Source organism: Trachemys scripta, chromosome 12 (assembly GCF_013100865.1).
Source record: "Trachemys scripta elegans isolate TJP31775 chromosome 12, CAS_Tse_1.0, whole genome shotgun sequence".
Taxonomy (NCBI): domain Eukaryota; kingdom Metazoa; phylum Chordata; order Testudines; family Emydidae; genus Trachemys; species Trachemys scripta.
Window position 1 is genome coordinate 3,444,529 of NC_048309.1, and position 10,336 is coordinate 3,454,864.

The window sequence follows — 10,336 nt, forward strand, 5'->3', positions numbered from 1 at the left end:
GTTTTGACTGTTTGACATGTAACTGTTAATCTTTAGAGCTAAAAGCCAATGCTTGTGTGTCGTCCATGGGTGGAGTGCTGTGTGTTCATCACTAGGATGAGACGTGCAAAACTAAGTGTCAGAGTCAGCGTGATAATCCCCAACCCTGTCAAGTGAAGTCCCGGTAAGCAAGTAACCCTCCATCAGCGCTGCGGGGAGGGGTGCGGATTTCCGACTTCTCAGCCTTCCCCACTGCCAGGTAGATTTACCGGCCTAGCGAAGAAAAGTGGCAAACGAAGCTGAAATGCAGCCACAAGTGGCATTTCAGAAGCAGCCGTCTTCCTGATTTTCCACATGGGAGGTTGCAGATAATGCAGAGTTTCAATTTTCACCTTATCCCTAGGAGTCAGGTTTCAAGATTCCCAGGGCCAAGAAGAGCTGGGCTAGGCAGCTGGCACTCCAGGCAGTGGATTATACCTGTTTACGCCAGGCCTGAATGTGGCCCCCTTGCCCAGTTCTTGTGATGGCCGAATGCCCTTTCACTTCCCTCCTTTCCTCAGCAGTATTAAAGGGAACACATGGGACTTGTGGTACCATTCCTTGGAAGGAGGGCGGACGAGGGAGAAATAATCTAGCACTAAAATGTGTTGGAAACCAGATTGTATCCTAGCTGCTTGATCCTGCAGGGAGCAGGGGAGGAGGAAGGGGAAGCCAGGAGAGCTAGACAGGATGTTTCAAAACCAACAAGGTGACCACTTGTACAGATTGCAACATATATATTTTTTTTTTTTTTGGTTTGTTTTGCTTGCAGGATATTTTTGTAATAAAAAGTTCAAAGTTCTGTCTTGCTGTGTGTCGGTGCCAGCTGCAGTGCTCAGGGCCCCCTGCCACAGGGAAGCCAGAACACCCTTCCTGGGTTAGATACCCTTGGGGAGCAGGGAGGCAAATTGAGTCATTCATGTTCTCAGACCCTTTTCCCCATCTCTATTGTGACAAAGTTCCTCCTCTGGCTTGGTGGGTCCTGCGCTTATTGGCGGATTTTCTTGCCTTAGAGATTCACCATGTGGTTGGGGAACAGCCCAGAGACCTTCCCCTCTGGGAGAACCCACAGTACAGGTCAATTGGGAGGTTTGGGGGGAACCCGGGCCCGCCCTCTACTCCGGGTTCCAGCCCAGGGCCCTGTGGACTGCAGCTGTCTATAGTGCCTCCTGTAACAGCTGCATGACAGCTACAACTCCCTGGGCTACTTCCCCATGGCCTCCTCCAAACACCTTCCTTATTCTCACCACAGGACCTTCCTCCTGGTATCTGATAACACTTGTGCTCCTCAGTCCTCCAGCAGCACACCCTCTCACTCTCAGCTCCTTGCGCCTCTTGCTCCCAGCTCCTCACACTCACACCACAAACTGAAGTGAGCTCCTTTTTTAAAACCCAGGTGCCCTGATTAGCCTGCCTTAATTGATTCTAGCAGCTTCTTAATTGGCTCCAGGTGTCCTAATTAGCCTGCCTGCCTGAACTGGTTCTAGCAGGTTCCTGATTACTCTAGTGCAGCCCCTGCTCTGGTCACTCAGGGAACAGAAAACTACTCAGCCAGTGACCAGTATATTTGCCCTCTACCAGACTCCTGTACCCCACTGGTCTGGGTCTGTCACACTACGTACTGCCCAGTTTTACTCTGTCCCTCGCTTGGTGTCGGGGAGAAGAATTTGCAGGGCTGAGTACAGCTGCTTTGTACGTCTAAAGCATCGTCTATCCGAGAAGCTCCAGGGGCTTCACAGTGCAGCCTCGCGGCCCCTCTGCAAGGCAGGGCAATGTGATCCCCATGGCGCAGACGGGCAGACTAAGCCGCAGGGTGGTGAAGAGCTGGGTTTTTAAACAAGTCTGGCCCTCGAAGGTGCAAGTGCAGGCGTGGTAACTGAGCACAACTGCACGAGCAATTCAGGCACGTGGGACCATTTGCATGCACAACTGCAGACGGGAGTTAGCTGCACACCTACCTATCGTAAGGCAGCCAGAGCCAGTCAGCGTCAGGATTAGAACTCAGGAGCTAGTTTAGTCTTGTGCTTTTCTAAACATCAGCCCATGCTCCTTTTCCCTCACAGCTCTTCCCCAGGCCTCCCCCCAGAGCTTTCTGCCAGTCATTTGGTTTTGCTGACTGCTCAGTCCGTAGCAGAGCATCAAATAATGCTAACAGAAGCAGTTAAAACCTGTGTCGAAAGCCAGCCTGCTCAATTAAGTAACTATTTGTTCCTCTTTCTTAGTTTAGCTTTCTGTGGCTTAGATGTCTGGATCTCAGACAAGGACCCGTAACCATCTGCCTGTGGTTAGACGTGCCTGGCCTCTTGTAAAAGACCCCAGAGCTTGTGCTGATGGTAGCTCACTGCTGAAGCCCAAAACAGGTTCTCAGTACAACTACCATTGGCTGAAGCCTACTTCTGTTTGAGATGAAGCTCATTGTTTGGAGGGTGACAAAGGTCCATCCCTTGCAGCAGAAGAATCAAAAAGCAGGGCCAGGACCCTGAGCAGCATCAGGTGGAGCAGGAGGGGGTCTATGTGGGAGGGGTTTTGTCAGGAGATTGCACTGAACTGAAGAGGGAGGAAGCAGTAGGACCTGGTGACATAAGCCCCTGGCATGCGGTGCGTTTCCCCACTTCTCGTGCCAGGCTAATCCGCTGCCGTGAAGCAATTCAACCAGACATCCACAGATTCCGTTTCCACACAGCTGGGAGAGAAACAACATGATGCAGACACAGTGTGTGGAAACTTTCCAAGTGATTCCCATGAGTCTGTGGCTGACCTTCAGGGCTCCTACAGCTTGCAAGGGGGATGCGAGAACTGCAGAGACCGGGTCCTGCAGGCAGTAGCAAGCAGACTACAGGAGGATAAGTCTAGGGTAGCAACCATTGGATGGGTCTGTGAGATGGGACTGAGCTTTCCAGAAGGAAGAACGCGTGCTGGGAATAATGATGGGAAAACACTAAGGCCTGAATGATCCAAGATACCGCGGGTGTCTGCTGTGTTTAGGGGCAGGAGGGGGGAGAAATACTGGGATCGTCCTTAAGAACAAGAGATCTTGAAATAATGGTTCAGTGACTCCCAACTGTCAGGAAGCCCAAAATGTTTTCAGACCAGCCATGATCCTTTCCAAGCTTGGAGAGTTATTTACCCTGCCCAAGGGCCACTTGTGTAGTTACAACCCACCTGTGCCCCCAGGCGTCTTTATCGTCCACTCTTGCTGTTCCACCCCTCCCCCGGGGAACGTGGTGCCGTGGTGGGTGACTCAGGTGAGTGGAAGTGGAGTAGTGAAGGGGTGGGGTCTGGCCAAAGGGGCTGTGAATTAGCAAACCCTAGCTTTGTTGGTGGAGCTCCCGCCAGGCTTAGCCCTGTATGCAGACAGGTGGAAGTCAATAGTAACAGGTGTTTCAGAAGAGGAGCCCTCTTCCGGAGATGGGCCCTTCCACCAGGACTGCTCCAGCTATGGAGCTCCAGCATTGTCAGGGTCCCCTGTAGAGCCCACTTACAGTGATAAGCATGGCTAGGTCTGGGGGTGGCAAGAGCCCCTACGCAGGGCAGCCCCCTCCATTCCGCCTTGCAGCAGCGACTTGTCCCCATCGGTGAATAACCCTGTCCAGAGAGTTCTGCTACTCCCATCTGAAAATGTGTCCATGTTAGAAATATAATAATTCCAGCCGCTCACCCACACATCAGGGCAAGGGAAATATCAGCGGGTCCTCGTCCCCTTCACAGTCCGAATGGGTGGGTAGATATCAGGCTGGGAGATGGTAATTGTTCCTGACAGTTTTGCAGGTTTGATCTGTACAGCAGGGCCCACCCTCTGTGGAGCCACCTCCGCCCAGTTGCACCCACCTCGGCCTACTCAGCCATTCCACTCCCTCTCTGTTGAGAACACACCTCTTCCTGATGCTTTCTGTGCTCTGAAACAAGCCATGCCAAAAACTTTCCAGCTGCAGCTCCCAGACTCTGCCCAGCAGAGACAATCCCCCAGTCTCCTGCCTTTCTCCTTGGGAAGGAACGGAGCCGTTGTTACAAGCCGGAAATTTGCTGGAGATGTCAGGAGGGCAGGAGCTGCGGTAGATGAAGGGAGACCATGTTGTGTACTGGGCAGGGCAAAGGGCTGGGAGGCAAGAGACCTGGTTTCAATTCCTGGCCCTGCTCCCTCCTGGCTACTCTCCCAAACTGAGTCACCTATTAACCAACATCAGCCTACAACAGCAAACAGGTCCCTGGCACAAAGCCGCTTGCCATGCAGATGGTCCTTTGAGTCCCACTGAGCAAGACGGGGCTGTGTCCGCCAGAGCCCCTCTCCCAGCAGGACCCCCCAGCAGTGGCACTCTGGTAGCCATCTGGGGAGTACGCCTGCCTGCCTGCTGTGCAGGGGGGGCCACGTCCCCCCAGGGAGCTGGGGAGCGTAGCAATGAGTTTCAGTACAGCTGTGGCTGACCGAAGCCAGAGCAGACCACAGAGGAGAAGTTCAAGCAGCAAACTCACTTCCTTACTTTGGATTTCCCAACTGCTGAACCAGCAGCCACTCAGACCACAAAACGAACACGACTGAGAACACAGAGAGGGAGATTTCCTGTCCCTGTGGTCAGCGGGGCACTAGGAGCCCCAGGTTTCCGTGTTTACAATCCCCCAGCTCAGAAACCGGTGCTGAGCCTCCCCCACTCTGTTTTATCACTGGAGCAGAATTGGGTCCTCTCTCTGCAGTCCAGCCTTTCTACCCTCGGGATCTCGTCACAGCGCTCCAGCCGGTTCTGTGCAAATCCGTCCCCCAGCCCCCATTCAAAGTTTGCTTTTGAAAAGAGACTAACCACACTGAGCTTCCAGGGAAGAGGAAAGTCTCTGGAGTTGCTCCAGCCGCTCACAGCACACAGCTGAAGGCTGTGACCCTAACAACTAAGGTCAGTGCTGCAGTGTGGAAGGGTTACCTGGTGCTTTGAAAGAAGAAAAACCCCACAGCTGTTGAATAGCCTTCCTGTGTGTTACTCAACTAACCCCTCACTAGTGCCTTTCAGAGAGGGGGAGGAGAAGGACGTTAAAGCGGCAGGAGAAGAGGTTGCCTGTCTGGTAGTGGGAGAGCTGCGCCTTATGGCACAGGCCTTCTTTCCCCAGCGAAGGCTGAAGCTAGCCTCCCATTAGACACACAGACACACTCTGCCCAAAGCAGCTTCCTCACAAAGCAGCTAGTCACCCTGCAGTGTCGTGGCAGATCATGCCCAGGGAGAACTTCTGAATTTTTGTTTTGCTCATTCTCCTCCCTCCAACAATTTAAAGTTATGGTCTTTCAATGCATCCCACTGACAGGGCAGGTTTTCCTGAAGTGGGATAATCACACACGCCCCCATTTCCAGCTGGCCTGGCCAGTCTGCAGACTGGCTGTTAGCCCTGCCAAGAAGCACTGTTTGATTAGGCGAGGGATGTTAAGAACAAGAACATAAGAACGGCCATACTGGGTCAGACCAAAAGTCCATCTAGCCCAGTATCCTGTCTTCCAACAGTGGCCAATGCCAGGTGCCCCAGAGGGAATGAACAGAACAGGGAATCATCAAGTGATCCATCCCGTCGCCCATTCCCAGCTTCTGGCAAACAGAGGCTAGGGACACCATCCCTGCCCAGCCTGGCTAATATCCATTGATGGACCTATCCTCCATGAATTTACCTAGTTCTTTTTTTAATCCCATTATAGTCTTGGCCTTCACAACATCTTGTGGCAAGAAGTTCCACAGACTGATTGTGTGTCATGTGAAGAAGTACTTCCTTTTGTTTGTTTTAAACCTGCTGCCTATTCATTTAATATGCTGACCCCTAGTTCTCGTGTTATGAGGAGTAAATAACACTTCCTTATTTACTTTCTCCACACCAGTCATGATTTTATAGACCTCAATCATACCCCCCCAAAAGCCTCTTTTCCAAGCTGAAAAATCCCAGTTTTATTCATCTCTCCTCATACAGCAGCTGTTCCATACCCCTCCTCATTTTTGTTGCCCTTTTCTGAACCTTTTCCCATTCCAATGTATCTTTTCTGAGATGGGGCGACCACATCTGCACAGAGTATTCAAGATGTGGGAGTACCATGGATTTATATAGAGGCAATATGACATTTTCTGTCTTATTATCTATCCCTTTCTTAATGATGCCCAACATTCTGTTCGCTTTTCTTACTGCCGCCACACATTGAGTGGATGTTTTCAGAGAACAATCCACAATGACTCCAGGATCTCTTTCTTGGGTGGTAACAGCTAATTTAGACCCTGTTATTTTATACGTACAGTTGGGATTATGTTTTCCAGTGTGCATTACTTTGCATTTATCAATACTGAATTTCATCTGCCATTTTGTTGCCCAGTCACCCAGTTTTGAGAGATCCTTTTGTAGCTTTTCACAGTCTGCCTGGGACTTAACTATCTTGAGTAGTTTTGTATCATCTGCAAATTTTGCCACCTCACTGTTTGCCCCTTTTTCCAGATCATTTATGAATATGTTGAATAGAACTGAGCCCAGTACAGACCCCTGGGGAACACCACTATTTACCTCTCTCCATTCTGAAAACTGACCATTTATTCCTACCTGTTTCCTATCTTTTAACCAGTTACCAATCCATAAGAGCTTACTTTGCTTAAGAGTCTCTGGTGAGGGACCTTGTCAAAGGATTTTTTTTAAATCCAAGTACACTATATCCACTGGATCCCCCTTGTCCACATGCTTGTTGACTCCCTCAAAGAATTCTAGTAGATTGGTGAGACATGATTTCCCTTTATAAAAACCATGTTGACTCATCCTCAACAGGTTACGTTCATCTATGTGTCTGACAATTTTGTTCTCTACCATAGTTTCAACCAGTTTGCCTGCTACTGAAGTCAGGCTTACCATCCTGTAATTGCCAGGGTCACCTCTGGAGCCCTTTTTTAAAATTGGCGTCACATTAGCTATCCTCCAGTCATTTGGTACAGAGGCTGATTTAAATGATAGGTTACAGATGACAGTTAGTAGTTCTGCAATTTCACATTTGAGTTCCTTCAGAACTCTTGGGTGAATACCATCTGGTCCTGGTGACTTATTACTGTTTAGTTTATCCATTTGTTCCAAAACCTCCTCTAATGACACCTCAATCTGGGACAGTTCCTCAGATTTGTCACCTAAAAAGAATGGCTCAGGTTTGGGAAACTCCCTCAAATCCTCAGCCGTGAAAACCAATGCAAAGAATTCATTTAGTTTCTCCGCAATGGCCTTATCCTCCTTGAGTGCTCCTTTAGCGCCTCGATTGTCCAGGGGCCCCACGGGTTGTTTAGCAGGCTTCCTGCTTCTGATGTACTTTAAAAAAAATTGCTATTACTTTGAGTCTGCTAGCTGTTCCTCAAATTCTTTTTTGGCCTTCCTAATTATTATTTTTACTCTTCATTTACCAGAGTTTATGCTCCTTTCTATTTTCCTCACTAGGAGTTAACTTCCACTTTTTAAAGGATGCCTTTTTGCCTTTCATTGCTTGTTTTACTTTGGTGTTTAGCCACGGTGGCTCGTTTTTGGTTCTCTTACTATGATTTTTAATTTGGGGGACACATTTAAGTTGAGCCTCTGTTATGGGGTCTTTAAAAAGTTTCCACGTAGCTTGCAGGGATTTCACTTTTTGCGCTGTACCTTTTAATTTCTGTTTCACTAAATGTCCTCATTTTTGTGTAGTCCCCCTTCTGAAATTAAATGCTACAGTGTTGGGCTGCTGTGGTGTTTTCCTTTATTCCGTGTTTGTTAGACTTGAACTGTTTCTGCCAGAACCCTCCTGCCTTTCAGCTTTTGACACCGGACATGAACTAGCAGCCTGTTGATTTTTCTCTGTCCCAGACTCACCATTAAGGGGAGCTCACGTATCAGCTATTGGAGAGATCAGAGCTCACTCTCACTGGCTAGATGGTGCCACCACGTGCTGCTGTTTTTACTTGCAGGTCTGTCCCATACCTAAGCATATGCCGAAAGCCTGTACTGTACTTTCATGGAGCAGGGTCTGTACCTCAATCAGTCCCCGGATAAACTGACACACAAGCTGTACAGGAAGAGCCGTGGTGGCCCAAGGAGCAATAATTGCTGGGGAGGAGCGTGGATCGTTACCCGTTGGAGAGGACAGGTCACTCACTGGGCGTGGGGAAGGCTCACTAGACACACCTTCATTTTTCCTCCCGTTACACAACTCCAGGTTTCCAAACACACATACACACAGCCTCTGCCTCCTTTGCATGTTGCAAAGCAGCTACAAAGGCTCATCTCCAGGCCACAAGGGGAGGCTACAGGATAAGTTACCTGGCAGCTGCCAGCAATACCGCTCTAGAGCACACCTAGGACAGAGGCAGGGTGCCTTCCCCACCAAGGTGATGCCCCATCAAGCATCCCCCAAAGAGGGTGGCACTGGGGTGGCCTCCTTCCCATGGGCCTGAGCTGGCCACAGAAACACATTCCCTGGCAGGCCAAAGTCCTCTGCCCCCATGAAACATACAACCCAAATCTGCAGCCATTCCTAAGCAATACAGCTGCAGGTTACCTACCAGCCCCCCACTACCACCACCTTCCAGGGTGCACACCAGCCTGTCCACGAGTCAGCAGCCACCCTTCACAGCACAGGTGCTGCAGGTCAGCGGTTACTAGCCCCAGGCATGGCCCCCGCAGATAGAGTCCTGAGCCCATAGTTTGTAAAACAGAGACAAAGCGTTCCCCGAAGGGCTGCCATGCAAACCGTCTCCAGAGACAGGCAGCATCTCAGGGCGCCCTCCCCGAGGAGCTTCCTGCCGCACTAGCACCCGTGGGCAGCCTCCCCCTTTGGTGGCTAACGGGGCTGCCCAGCCGAAGGAGTTACAGAGGACGAGGAGAGGCAGGAAAGCCACAGCTCTCAGGGCCAGCACACCGTGTTCATCCCCAGCGGCAGGAAGGCGCCGCCGGCTTCAAACTGCGTCCAAGCAAGGTCGCGTGATACAATGGTGTCAGTCACAGCAAAGGCCACCCCCCCTCTAAGCCCCATGACGGTTCCCAAGCCACAGCCAGCCTGCCCTGGATCCTTCGGCCCAAACAGAAACCCCGCCAGGCCCCAGCCCGCCAAGCCGTCCTCAGCCCTGGCCCAAAGTACCTGCGAACAGCCCTGCTGCTGAGCCGGGGACGAAGGCAGGGTCTTGTCCAGCCAGGCCAGGCTGGCTCGTCTTGGGCCTGACTGCTTCGGACCCAGCATGCTTGAACAGGCCCCAGTTTTCTGTTAGCCCCACCCTGGGTAGGGTGCCTGCTGCCTTCTCTGTATAGCCCCCTCCCCCTCCTAACAAGCCAGCTGGAGGACAGCCCCGCCCCCTCCCCAATTGGCAGCCCAGGCAGGGTCTCCAGGGTGCAGCTATTCTCTGCCTCTGGGAGCGCTTGGGGCATTTATACAGACCCCCGCCAGCCGGCCCTGCTGAGAGGGGGTGTCCTGGGCCGCTCACGCAGAGCCCCCCCTGCGCCAAAGCCCGTCTTGCTGTGAAGCTGTTGGTCAATGGCTCCTGCTCCATTGAAGGTCATGGCAGCCACTTCTAGCGCGGCGTCACACCTGCTGATGGGCCGGGGGCAGCTGTTGCCATGGGAACTGTTTGTCCGCTTTACTCGGTTGTTTTTCAGAGCAAGGCGAGGAGGCGGTTTCTCAGCGAAGGGCCATTCCTCAGCAGGAGCAGGGCCTGACTCTGATCCCGCTTGGCTGGGGTAAATGAGGACTGACTCCCCTGCAATCACCAATGGGTGAAAAGTCAGGCTTAAGCTCTCGGAGCCTCCCTCCTGCGGGCCCCAGGGGATGGCGGACCAGCTGGGAGCAGACACCTGACACTGGGACCTGCCTAGTGTGAGGGGAAATAGAAGAATCCCTCCTTAGCTTGTCTCATGCTCATTATAATTAATAGTTATGCTGCACGTTTCATCCCCAGCTCAGTCTCCTTAGCCCTCTGTTGTCCATGGGGCCCAGGAGACACAGGGCGGGGGGTTAAGAGTTTTGCTCCGGGCCACAAACGGTAAAATTCAGCCCCAGGGAAAGGACTTTAGAGAGGTGTGTGCAGTGCCTAAGGTTGGGTGCTGGCTGGCTGCACTTCAAACAGTGGCAGAGCCAGGAATTAAAACCAGGTCTCTTGCCTCCCAGCCCTTTGCCCTGCCCAGTACACAGGGCCGGCTTTAGGCCAATTCCACCAATTCCCCCGAATCGGGCCCCGCGCCTAAGAGGGCCCCGCGCCCAGTGGCAGAGCCGCCGGAGGGGAGGGGAGAAAGAAGTAGCCGAGAATCCCTTCCCTGGCTAGAGGCTCCTTTTTAATTTTTACTCACCCGGTGGCGCTCCAGGTCTTCGGCGGCACTT